General features: G+C 34.1%; 1 pseudogene; it reads left to right on the plus strand.

The window, feature by feature from the left end:
- The first annotated feature begins 12,269 nt into the window (after positions 1-12,269).
- On the plus strand, positions 12,270-12,388 carry LOC120597243 (uncharacterized; annotated as a pseudogene).
- The last annotated feature ends 2,221 nt before the right edge of the window (positions 12,389-14,609 follow it).

The following is a 14,609-nucleotide window of genomic DNA, read 5'->3' on the forward strand; positions in this document are numbered from 1 at the left end:
TTTTTCACACTAAGGAATTCACTTCAGCAAACATTGAGTACCTATTATGAGCCAAGCACTGTGCTCAGTACAGAGGCAGAAATGTGAATAAGACAGCATTTCTGTTCATAATTAAGCAACCAAGGACTACAAGACAATGGGGTACACACAATAATCAAGGCAACACTGTGCTGGGCTTTACAATTATTGAAGGCAGGTAACATATCTAATCTTTGTAACCCCAATACCAAGCACAGTGCTTTGCATATAGTTAGTACTCAATAAGTATTAATTAATTAATTAATTAATTTACAATAGGTAGAGTGTATTAGTAAAGCATCTTCTTAGTAAATATGTTACTTTAATGTTTCCTACTACTCTTCTTCCCATCACTCCAGTCCTCTTTTTCCTAATTCTCACAATTTATAGATTAGCCATGCTTTCCTCTTATATAACATAGCAATTGGGTCATATGTTTGTTGATGTTTGATTATTCGTTATTCCTTGGGCTTTTCATTTGCTATTCCCTATGCTGTGATAGCTTGGAATACATGAGATGTATGTAATAATAATAACCAAAACTAAAACCACAACAAAGACAGCATCCATGGACATTCAGTTAAATATAACATATACATTATCTCACTTTATCCTTAAAATAGTTCTCATTATTCCTGTTTTCAAGAGAGGGGCTCTGATATCAGACTTCCTGCCTTGAATAGCTACACTATATTGTCTCTTTTTCTAGGTTGCTTAGAGGCCATTCGAATTAGTGGTAGAAATATGTTCTTGGAAGATGTGGTCTACATCCTCCAAAAATGTTATAAATAAGTTTCTTTTAATGCATAAGATATATTTAAACTTTTAAAATTACTTTATGAACACAGGTAGAATATTTAGGTTATAGAGGCACAAATGAATCAATAACTAATAATGCTTTCTAAACAACATGTTTCTTTTAAAACTGAAAAACTAAGAGTTCAATTTCTATGATAGGCAAAACACCTTAAAATGTATCTGTAGATGCTCAACAGACCCTAAAGACTCCCCAGACCTAGATCACAGTCTGCTGTGAAATGCTTAGCAGATTTGTTTTCTCAACTAGACTCATTAGCAGTGCCAGGTGGTAATAACTATCTAACTGATTCCTATTAGGAAAAAAAATCTGCCGAAGGCCACTGAGGACTCTCTCCCCAATTCTCTGCTTCATCTCTGACCTCATATGCTTTTGGAAAATAATTATGCATGGCAGGCAGGTGCTGTACAACAGAGAAGGATCGTTGTGTCCTGAGATTATATAGGATCTCAGATCAAATATTTTATATTGTGAGAGGAATAAATTAGGAAACATGATTTTCACCAGCATAGTACAGTTAATCTATTTCTTGATTTTTTCCCTTTTCTGTTTATTTCATCATTAAAAACCCAATAAAGGAAATTATTTACCAATTTGGGAGAATGTTAGCCTTGGTGTTTAGCATTCAGCCCAATCCAGTAGACTTCAGAAACAAAAACAGCTCTAGGGTCCATCCAAGTTATCTGGAATAAAAGAGTGGATATTTTAAAACCGTCTTTTTTTCACACATTGTACATTGTTACTCGACAGGTGTAAATATGAAGTAGTACGTGAAAGCAGTTAAGTACTTAGTCAACTATTTTCTATCTAGGAGGAATTTTCAGTTAGCTAAATTATTTCCTGCTTCATTTTTAATTAAAAAATGGAAGATACCAAGGGGAAATAAATCTGAAGATATGTTTTAAAAAAGTAACTTCCTGCCACCTTCTAAAGATGTAGTCAGCCAAATTTCTAGATCCATGCTATCCTAACCACTAGCCACATGTGGCTATTGTACACTTGCAATGTGACTAGTTCAAATTAAGATGAGCTGAAGTCTAAAATGAATACTAAATTTTGGAAATAATGAGTACAAAAGAAGATAAGATATCTCAGTAATAATATTTATGCTGATTACAGGTTGAAAAGATAATATTTTGGATACATTGCATTCAATAAAATTTATTACTAAAATTAATTTCACCTATTTTTTATCACTTTTTAAAATGTGGCTATTAGAAAATTTTAAATTACATATATGACTTGTATTATATTTCTTTTGGACAACACTATCTTAGGCTTCTACTTTGGGTCACCATTGCTGAGAACCAAATGATTGTGAATAATAGTAAGATCCTTCAATTACAGAATTAAAACTTAATTTAACATCCTTTGAAAAGCAATTTGGAGATACTTATTAAGAGCTTGTGTCCAAGCTCTTTTAAGCAGGAATGTACATTTCTAGCCGTATGATCCAGCAATTCCAATTCTAGGACACACACACACACACACACACACACACACACACACACACACAGAAATGAAAGCATGTGTTTATAGCAGCATTAGTTACAAAAGTCAAAAAGGTAGAAACAACCCAACCGTCCATCAATCGGCAAACAAATAAATAAAATATGGTATGTTCATACAATAGAATATTATTCAGCAGTAAAATGGAATAGTGTATGGATACATACTACAACATGGATAAACCTTGAAAATTTTATGCTAAGTGAAAGAAGCCAGTTACAAAAGACCACATTTTACATGATTCTATTTATATGAAATGTCCAGAACAGGGAAATCTATATAGACAGAAAATAGAGTAGTGGTTGCCTAGGACTGGTGGGAAGTGGGTGTAGGGTCGGGGGTGGGAAGGGGATAAGTAAAGAGTACAGGGTTTCTTTTTTGGGGTAATGAAAATGTTCTAAAATGAACTATAGTTGCACATATCTGTGAATATGTGAAAACAATTGAATTGTATGCTTTAAATGGGTGAAAGGTATGGTATGTAAACTACACTCAATAAGAAGCTGTTAAAAATTTTTATTTCTAAGAAATCAGAGTTAAGAAAACTATCCTAAATTAGGAAATCCCTTTATGCATAAAGTTGCAAACTGGAAAATTAAAAACCCATATGTCCAAATAGAAATGTGGTTAAATAATTTATGGCAGAGTCTCATAATGCAATGCCAATATTAAAATAATGAGTGTAAGCAAACTCTTGCAAGAGAGTGTACTAATATGAGAAAATTCCTATTTTCTATTTTAAGTGAACAAAAAACTGATGCATGTTATTTGCATAATTCCATATGATAAAAAATATCTAGAAAAAAATTACAAGGATATACTAGTCTCCAAATATTAATAATGTTTGAATTTTGGGGCTCTGTGAGAATTTTTCCTCCTCATACTTTATTTTCCATATTTTCTATAATGAACAATCGTTAATTAAGAATACTAAAAAATCCAACAAATTATATTTTTAAAAAAGGTATTTTACGCTTTAATTGCTAAGAAAGGAGAGTAGACCAATAGATTTTAGAAAATTCCAAAACAGAAGTTGGAACAAAGGCACGATTTCTGTTTGAAACCTTCAGTAAACTTTTGGTTATCCAAAACATTAAATTAATTTCTCATTAATTGAGTACCACTGTCCTTGATATAGCAACATAAAGACAATTCATCAAATTGAGGTGATAACTAAACTAAAAAGGATGGCACAGTAGTGTTGACTTATTTTACTCTGTTGATTAAGACCATCAAAACCAAATTCCACCAACTATTTTTGTTTTTCTTTTTTTGGGTAGTATTATGATTAAATATATTTATTTTTTCCAATTTTACTGAGATATAATTGACATACAGCACTGCATAAGTTTAAGGTGTACAGCATAATGATTTGATTTATATATAGTGAAATGATTATCACGATAAATTTAGTTGACATCCATTATCTCATATAGATACAAAAAAAAAAAAAGAAAAAGAAAAAAAATTTTTTTTCCTGTGGTGAGAACTCTTAGGATATACTCTCTTAACAACTTTCCTATATATCACACAGCAGTGTTAGGCATAGTCATCATGTTGTGCATCACATCCCTAGTACTTATCTATCTTAAAACTAGAAGTTTGTATCTTCTGACCACCTTCCTCCAATTCCACCTTTCCCCACCTTTTCTAAGGTTTTCTTTTCTCCAGTACCTAAAGTCTGAAAAGAAAAAATTTCCTTGCTCCTTCCCAGAGTGAACTTTTCTACATATGTTCTCTCGCTGCTAATCTGTAATGTATTTAATAACACATTCAAATCTTCCCTCTTTTCTAAAGAAACCTTTCCTTGGCCCTGCTCTGCCTCTACTTTAGGTTCTCACCTCTCTCCTCCTCCTCATTATCCAAGGCCTCCATTTTCTTCCCCACTTGGCAATGTTGGTGGTATTGCTATAATCCTACTAAAATAGCTCTCTGGAATATTTATTATCTGCCCTCACCAAACTCTGTAACCTCTCTTTGCTATCTGTCTGCAGTAGGATTCTAGACAACTAGTATTCTCCCCTCTGTTCAGACGGTGGCCTCTGCCCTCAGTGCCTTGCCATCTACTGCTCATTAATGTTTACCCAACCATCAGCCTCCACTGGTAACTCACTTCTTGTCAGAGATTTCTCAGAATCTTGTAAGTGAAAATAATTTTACTTGGTCCTATGTGGGTGGAGGATATGGGTTGGGTTTTAGTCATCTTGTTCCTTACTCAGCAAAGCACCCCACATGGTAGATAATGCTTGATGCTTGCTCATGACATTGGAGAGACTGACAAGACAGGGGACATTGTGCTTTTCCATCTCCTCTTGGTGGTGTTCAGAGATTTTTCAACACAGTTGGGAATTTCTAACTATTCCTAAATAGAATTTTAGAGCTAAGAAAGAGCTGGTCTAAATTTCTCATTTATAGATGATGAACCTAAGGCTCAATGGCACTGAAGCCAGCCACACTGTTGATCTTTAATAGAACCAGAACTAATGCAGGCCAGATGGCTCCTGAGTCAAGTCACCACTCACTTTTCCATACCTATCTTGTGCTTCCATTGCCTAAAAGTTGTAGAACTGAATTTTTTGAATCTGTCTCACTGAAGTCCCTCAGAATACATAAAAACAATCTACTATGGACACTATTGCCCTCCATAGTCTGTGCACTCAAGATTTTAGTTCACATTGAATATTTCTTTTGTAGCAAATAGGGTAACTAGCTGGCCTGATCTGCCCAAAACTGAGCAGTTTCCCAGGATGTAGGACTTGCAATGCTAAAGGAAAGAATCCAAGGCAAACCAAGATCATTGGCCACTCTAATATCAGGCATTCTATTAAAACATTCTAATACACCTTATTTAAGTGATAGACCTGGGAACAGGCATTCTCATTCCTATTTTACAGGTAAGGAAAACTGAGGCTCAAAGGGGTTAAATGATAAGGACATGTCACTTATAAATGGCAGGGCAAGATTAAACCTCAGATGTATTTTTTTGTTTGTTTGTTTGTTTTATTATTATGGTGACATTAGTTAACGAAATCCAGTAAGTTTCAGGTAGATGTATTTAACTATAAACTCATGATCTATCCACTATTTGCCAATGTGGAAGTGTGGGTGCTTTGCAGCTGTTAAAATCTACACAGAAAAGGTAACTCTGTGAAATATTTAGTTTAAAAATTGATTTATTATAATTTTTTGAGATCTTGCTAATTTGCATGATTGACACATAAGGAGAAGAAAGCAGCTGCTTAAAATGCATAAATTATTTGACAGCGATAATGAACCAGGTAAAATTTAAATCATGCAGTCTCAATCCATTTAGTCTTCCCTTCCTGGAGTGGGAGGGTGGAGTGAATGAGAGACAAACATGGTGTTTATTTATGTGCCTAGGGAAAAAATGAATCCAGTTACTTTTATTAAGCTAAGTTTGAATCAATGACAGTACACTGCAGTCAAACTAGTTGGAAAAAAGTATGGAGAAATAGTAGTTTGGTAGTAGTTAGATCAGTAGTTTGATAATTAGAGCTTGGTTTTCTTCCTTTCTCTAATTCTAAGATCTATTTATTGATTCATTTTTTTATTTCTTTAGGAACAAAGCAGTAATTACAGATAAATACTGTTTTTAAAAATTTTAAAGTTTGAATTTAATTTTTATAAAAAGATAATGCATTTATGTGGTTAAGGAAAAAGCTATTCAATGAAAAGTCTCCCTTTTGCCTTCAAGCCACACCACTACAACCACCATAATTCATTTTCTATATGTAATTTCAGAACTAATTAATCATATGCAAGCAAATATTTCTCCTTCCATAAAAACGGTAGCATATTAAGGACACTATTCTGCATAAAGATTTCCTTTTAGACACAATAACATCTGAGATATCTTTCTAAATCAGTACATAAAGAGCTTCCTTATTGTTTTATGGCCACATAGTATTCCACTCTGTGACTCTACCATCTTTATTTAACTAGTTCTCTGTTGATAGTAGTACATACTTAAACGACTTTTAATTTAATTTATTGCATAAGTAATACATTCACATGTTCAAAAATTATATTATATGTACATATATAAATATCTCATACTCATTCCATCCACTCCAGTACCACTCCTCTCCCCCTGCCACATCCTACCACACATATACCCAGGTAAAAATGTTGATACTAAAAAAGTGTTATTAGTTTTAGATATAGCTTTCAGAGTTTCCTTATGCATATAGAAGTAAATACAAATGTATATTCTTAATTTTCCTCCTGTTATATGTAAAAGATAGCCTACTACTTTATATACCATTCTGTATTTTGCTTTGTCCACTCAACAAAATATCTTGGAGAATTTTTCATATCAGTACATTGTGAGCTTCCTACGTTGCATAATCATCTATAGTGTGGATATACCACACTTAATTCAACTGGTTCTCTATTAATTAATGGTCATCAAGTACTATTTTGCCTATTCAAATGCTCTGTGGCTCAAAGTCTTCTGACTATTGTGTTGGCAAAGAGAGTATTTGATAACTTAAGATAAGTGCTTAACTGCTTTGCTTTCACTGATAATTCTTTCACATTAAGGGTTAAGTATCAGCACTGAATTTTTTGTTATTCTGCAGATGGCAGAAACCTCTTACCTTAAGCACCATAAATAGTCTCTCTGAATATTATTGAAATGCTGTTGCTACCACAATGAGAAATTACAGAAAATGTTGCAGCAATTATTACATTACTCTTCTTTATTGATTGAGCTGTTGCAGACAATACCAGATGTGAGTGTGCTGAGAATGTCTGATGATACTCGAGGAATTTGTTTTAAATCTTTTTCCTTTTTTGGGGGTGTGGAGAAAGTGAAGTCTCCAATGTTCATTGATTTTTAAAATATTCCCTGACCAGGATCCAAAATGCTAATTACCAATGATCGCTAATTAATTACTTTAAGAGCTAGAGTTTTACATCATTAAATAATATAGAATATATACAAACCTTTAGATTTGTTTTAATGGAAGTAATTTGCATATCACATACAATACTATAAAATAGTTCTCATGAAAGAGACATTATTAGAAGCCTTTTATTAAAAAAGCCAAGCATAAATTATGGTAAAGTGGTTTTGGCTGTAAGATGGTTTAAATGGAAACTATCCAGTGGGGAGAAAATTAATTTACTTTTCTAAAATAGAGGCATGTTTTCCAATAATATGGGGCAGACTCTTTGCTATTTTAGAGGAGACCTTTGATTCCAGTGTAAGGATGGGTTTCTGGGATGTAAACTTTATTACTCAAGAGATATGTCACAGATTTTAAATTCTACTACAAAGAATAAAGATTTAGAGATAGCATGACATTTTGGCATCTGATGGCAAGGTGGTGTAGTGGTTAAGAGCGTGGTCTTACCCATGTGGAATTCATAGCCAACATGGGTATGAATTTCCAACTCCAATGTGTTGTTAGCTCCAGGCAAATCCCTGAGCCTCTGTCTTCTCATGTGGGGTGGTTGTGATGAATTCGATGCCTGCACATTTCCAGTTCTCACTAAGCAGCAGCTTTTTACAGCTTAGTCACTAAACTACAGTTCTTCTCCAAAGCTTTTGATTCTAACCACTGATTTGCCCCATCCTTAAGGCATATGCTGGTGTCATGTTGGGATGTCAGATGACATCTTGGGAAATGATCATGAGATCTTGAGTTCTGGGAGGCCATCTCTCTCTCCACATCTTTGGGGAATGACCCTGAGTTGGTTTTGATAGGGTGAGGGCAAGACCTGGGGGTGGCTTAGTAACCCCTAGAAGGCCTCCTTACCTAATGACCATGCCATGCCAGGGCACTGAGACCTTTTGTTCTCCAAGTCAGTCAGTCACAGGACCATTCGATTGGGTAAAGATCATACTGTGGGATAAAGGCCATAAACTCAATATTGTCTGATAAAACTCCTATGTCTGGCCATAGTGTTTTCCGGGCACCCAGAAGAAATTGTGAGAAACTAATGATCAGCTAGAACAATTTAAAAGGGTGCTTTTCGTGTCTAATTCCTACATTCTAAAATAGCTATATAGTAACCTGTCAAGTATGTTCTTATTTCTTTAATACATATAATAAAGAATGGAGAAAAAATACAGTAATGAAATCAAAGCTGTATTTTCTATTTTGTAAATGCATTATAAAGAATTCATTAGCTATCAGAAGGATCTTTGATACACATAGGAGAATCAAAACAGTATTCAAAGAGTATGCCCTTCAGAAAAGGTCAAAGAAAGCCAAACCTATGGTTTAGAGATGAATATACAGGTTCAATAAAAAGCTTTAGATCATAGCTGATTTTTAAATACATTTTAAAGACATAAAAAGTCTAAGTAAACATCTAAAATAAACAACACAAATTGATATAGATCTGAAATTTTCTTGCATTTATAATTGATATTCAGGAGAGGAGCCATAGCTTTAGTCACTAGTTAACCTAGGAACTTGATGAATAAATGAATTAGAATAAAGCCAAGGTCTAAAAACTGACAAATTACAACACAGTATTTTCAATGTGATAATAGCAAGGTGCAGTTCTACATCTTGAATGTCAAATGTCTCATGTTGAGTGATAAATCTAAAAATAAGACAAAAGAATTCTTCAGTATTTAAAGAAAAAACTAAATTATAAATGTCATCCATAAATTTTCTGCCTTTATAAAAATGCAGACTTTTGATTAAATACGTAACAAAAGATATATCTCATGACCATATTACTTACAATTAGTTAATAATTTGCAGCAAGGGGCAATGAATTAATATGTCACTAGTAATATTCAAAACAAAACCTAAGCTAGAATCTTAGAGTACATATAGTTGAGGTCGAACACTTATACTAATCCTTCCTCTAGTTTTTTTGCCTTTTTCTTATTTTAGGAGCAAAGATAGAAACAAAAAAAATACATATTTTCTTGTAATGCAATTAGCTTATTTATTATCTGGGGATCTTATAAAGTCATATTTTATTCTGAGCGATTCTTGCAAGTGATTTGAAATTAAATGTTTTCCTTGCACCTGTAAAGATGTGTAAATGATGAAACTGGCAGCATGATGATCGCTTTACAGAGAAGCATTTCCTTCATCATCTTCAAGGTCATTCAGATTTATGATCTAATCACCCATGGCTCTTTAACAGGATGCATTTGAATCTGATTAAAAAGAAAAACAAACAGCAGTATGGATTTATTAATAAAATGTGCTTGACCTTTTCACTTATCTACCTCTTTCGGCATATTGTGAGTTTAAAATGACAATAAAAGAAGAGAGTTTCTGGGGTTTTAATCTTGCACGTTACAGCTTCAGAGTTGCTTCAGGAGTTCCTGCTCGTGTATGGGTGCCTGTGGATCACGGAGGGCTATCTGTTTCCCTCCTCTTTCTCTTTGGGGTTTAATTACTTCACCTACATCCTAATTCAGGTAACTCATAAAGCTTAGCCTTTGTTGTAGGTCCAACAGCTGTCTCATGTCAGCAGCAAGTAAAACATTCACAGAGCACCGGAATGCTGCAAGACGGTTTATAGTGCTGCAATAAAAGGTAAACTGAATTTACAAAGATGCATTTGTCACTGATTAAAAACGTACAAAGTTAATTGGAAACGCTGTGGAGGTGTTACCACACAACTCGAGGTGTAATGGGTGGTTCTAATTCAGCCTGGAGGAGAGTTGTGGGTCCCATTATGGTCTTGCACAGTAAGATGCCCAGCGACGCACTCCAATTTAAGTGGCAAAGTAACACAGTAAAGATCTCAAATATTTTTAGTATGAGATGAGTGTAAATTTACTCACGATTATTCTTGAAAATAGCTAGAGGAAAAGCCTTTGGTGTTACAGAAACACTAAATGTGCAAATCACGTGGCTTCCTTTTAGAAACGTATTGAAGGGTTTTTATTTTTCCCATCTGCAACTTTTTTTATTTTCCTTATATTTACATTGGCGGCAGTACTACTGCAAGAAGTATATCGGTTAGGAAGGAAAAATAAGACTGAAACAGCCTGCAATCTGGAGTTAGCAGGACCCTCCCTTGGGACCTTGTTGAATTATCTCCACATAATTCACTTAACCTTTGACATTTGGGGACTTGGGAAACTGAATGTATTTCTAAACTTGAGGCTTTTAATTGCTGGGTTAATGTCACTAGCCCAGCTCAGTTGGAGAGACGATGATTGAAAAACAGTTCTAGGAGGCTTTTCACCTTTAGTGCGCATCCTGGATATAATTACATTGGTGGCCTGGGGTAGCCTTTAGATTTCTGCAGACAGGAGTGAACAGTTAAGCTCCAAGTGATGGGCCTTATGTGGACATTCTGTGTGTGCCTTAAGTTGAATAAAGAAATTTTAATTTTAGATGAAGTTTATGTTAAGAGATTAAAAGGAAAAAAAACATAACTGAGACAACTTTTTAATGCTAGCATTTATTGAGTGCTTACTATTTGCTAAGTGCTTTTTGTATTAAAACCCTTTTAATCCTCATAGCAACGCTATAAGGTAAGCACTGTCATCATCCCCATTGTACAGATGAGGAAACTGAGATTCTAAGATGTTAGGTAACTTGGCCAACTAAACACTGGAACAAGGATTTGCATCTTGTGTTGTTCAATTATAGAGGAAGCACTCTCTGCTATATGGCCTCATAACTGCTGGATTTGTATGTCAAAGCCTTACTGCATATATGCAGGGACCACATATTTATTTGATCTTCACTGGTTCCCCAGGATTAAATTGTCATACAGCCCAGGATTGCGGGACTGGCTAACATCAGTCATTAGTTGAATAGTAGGGGCAAGAGTCAAGTTCATTTCTAAGAGTTAATATAGTGTAGTGGAAGGCACACAGAATTTGGTATTTGAGTCCCAAACTTCTCTGATAGGCTTCCATTGACGGGGATAAGGCAGCTTCTTGAAACATCAACTTCTTTATCCATTAAATGGTGATAACACACTCCTATACTTATTAGGTTATTGTGAGGATTAAACGAGACAACATGGGGGCAAAATACTGCAGAAACAGTAAAGTCCTATTTAAATATCAATTACACTTTTTCTTCTTTAACATCATTTTCAGAATTTTCACTGAAATCTCTTAGAAAATAGTTGCACTCATGAGCTGCTTGACAAACTTACTTGAGTATACTTAGATGGAGCTATGAATAGGTATTACAAAATACCAATCCTAGGTGGATTCCTTTGCACCTGCAGTTACTTGTTTTATTCAGAATTTTCCAGCAGAGCTTAGGTAACTGTCAGGTAATTGTCTTCCTGAATGATGCATATACCCTGTCAAAGGAAGCAATCACTTTACAATCAGAGAACTTGGAAATAGGAAAATATTTCAAGTTAAAAAACTTTTAAATTTTGCAGAATATCATTAGAATCTCTGAAATATCAGAACTGCATCATTATAAGGAAGGGACCATTAAAGAATGTTAGTTATTTTATTCCTTGAGGTGTAAAATGTGTTTCAGCCAGAGGCACTCAGGAAAGCATTCCAACTATTTGTCCTCTAATTCCTTCTTTTTTTCATTAAACTCCTTCTTTCCTTTTAATCTGGCTTGAATTTTGTAAGACCTTTGTTTTTAAAATTGTTGGCTTACTGAATTTTGTAAGACCTTTGTTTTTAAAATTGTTGTTTTATTGATGCTGCTCATTAAGTAAATATAGTGGTAACACAAATCCATGGTTATATTTACATGATATCAATTGTCCGCTATTGTCAATTCTTGGTACCCAACTCAAAGAGACACCAGGAGAACCTGAATGATTTCGATCTACAGATAATTTAACAAGTGTAAACGATTTTAAACAAATTCAACTCTAGTTCTTTTTTTCAGCAAGCTTTGGTGAAAGAGTCAAAATATTGTAAAATGGCCAAAAGCTAGAGTGAAATTCACAAACTTAATAATTAGTTTTCAAAAATCTCTGTAGTTGAGTCTATGGCCGTGCCACCCTGAACAAGCCTGATCTCATCTGATCTCGGAAGCTAAGCAGGGTCAGGCCTGGTTAGTACTTGGATGGGAGACCACCTTGGAAGACCAAGTGCTGTAGGCATAAAAAATAAAAAATAAAGGATTGTAAGCTGACAAGGTCCTTGCGATCTGTGAGGTCAATCAAGGTTTGCCTCACCTAAAAATTAAAAAAAAAAAAAAAAAAAAACCTCTGTAGTTGAGACCAACTCCCACATAAAGTATAGATTACTATTATCCCATTTTTTATAAATAAGGAAATAAAGGTAATAACAGATTAAGGGCCTCGTCCATGATCAGTGGAAGCCAGTCAGAGAATCTGGGATTTATGTAAAAAAAATCCTTTTATAGAAGGGCTTACAGAAGGAGTTAATTAAGTAAATAGAATATCCAAACAGTGGAATATTATTCACCTAATTAAAATAATTACAGAGATGTCTCTACCATGAAGGATAATGCCTCTCAATATAAGCAAATTTATATTCTTATCCTTGAACCCAAGGAATTAGCATCACCTTCCACAAACAAAATCAAACTTATTTATATATACATATGTATGTATAAATATATATAAAACAATTCTAAGTTTTAAAAGCATGGATTTCAACAAATCTTTCTTTTGAAAATAAGATGAGGAAAGTAAAAAATATAAGGTACATTATGGTTTGAGAGGAAAAGTTTGAACTACAGAAATATTAAAATAAATGAGAGTTAACTTTCCTTTGTTTCTAAGTAAGGTATTTCCTCTGACTTAAGAGAGCAACCTCTAGATTGAGACCAAGATTTAAGAAATTTCAAGATCTGAACAAGACATAAATGACTGCAGAACATTTTAAATTGTCATACAGCCTCTTTTGACAAAGGATTTAAAAATATTTATGAATAAATGAACACGCATATTTTATTACTATTAAGAGATATTGGTAATACATATTATCTACATTATGCCATCTATAGGCAGAGGCGCTAAACAGCTAAAAGATATCAATTCATACTTCTGAGGTAAGGGTCTTCCTTGTCATTGGGTTCTGTGGTACTATACTTTCATTTCATGCAGTTAAAATTTTATGTTAGAGAGTTTAGAATCATTATTTAATTTAGAAATTAGGGTTTAGATACCAGTAAAGTTGATTAGCTATGTAATTTTAAAAGTCACATAACCTCTCTAGACCTTAGTTTGCTCATCTCTAAAATGTGTGCATAGGAGAGAGGATTGGGAAGGAGGAGAAGATATACCAGCCCAACAAACTGTTTCCTAAGGAAACATTAGCAGGGGTATGCTGGAGCCAGAACTTGTGAGCCAGTGAATGTTATGTTGGCAATTTAAAATTGGCCACAGAAGGCGGATTCATATCACAGAAATAAGTAAGTGCTACAAATCAGCCCCTCCACTGATTTCTTGAGAGCTGGTTGTTAAATACCAGCACACCACTAATGCTCATTGATACTCTGAATAGAGTTCTATAGTCAAATAAGTTTTGGAACACAAGTTTTACAAAGTAAAACCATTCCTTTCTCTCTTTCTTCACCCTTCTCTTTTTTCTCTCCTTCCCTCCCTACCTCCATTCCTCTCTCTCTCTCTCTTTCCTTTCTTGCCTTCTTTCTTCCTTTTCTTGCCCTGACAAGTAATGTGAGTCTTGAGGACACTGAGAAAGAAATATAAAGCATCTCATATTACAAAACTTTATAAAAATGGTCTTCAGACATTTCTCTTAATTCTTAAAGTTCCATATCTCACTGGGACTGATCAAATCTTTCTTTCTTCATCTTTCTTCTTTTTCTTCACTTTCTCTGAGATCAATTACTTATTCAAGTAGCATTCCATATATTTTTTGTATAAACAATAAAACATACAAATATATTTAGAGAAAACCAAAAAGATGCTCTCTCCCGGTGGTTTTTTGTTTTACCCCAAATACCTATTTACATGTTGAAGTACATGAATAATCTTTGGAAGGAAGTTTCAGAGATAATGGACTAATGTATTTCTAAGAAGCCTTTGAGTTGCAAAGTATATGATTCTGAAGATGGCTATCATTTTAGGTAGAGGGTGAACCACATGATGCATAGAGGTCCTAGTTCTTGGATAAGTTTGTGAAATAAGGACAAATAATTCTGTTGTCTTACTTACAGGATGGTAAAGAATCATATTGTTTTCAAGTACTGAAATGTTCAGATCTCTTTTGATGTGTATCTAGAGATATGATAGGTATAGAAGATTTTTTGAAATTTCAAAAAAAATGTTTCGCTGTTGTGCTAATCCCAAACACCCAAGAATGGTGCCTGTGTGTAGTGCCTTTGGAAGT

This window comes from Pteropus medius, unplaced genomic scaffold (genome assembly GCF_902729225.1).
Source record: "Pteropus medius unplaced genomic scaffold, Ma_sr-lr_union100, whole genome shotgun sequence".
In the NCBI taxonomy this organism is placed as follows: domain Eukaryota; kingdom Metazoa; phylum Chordata; class Mammalia; order Chiroptera; family Pteropodidae; genus Pteropus; species Pteropus medius.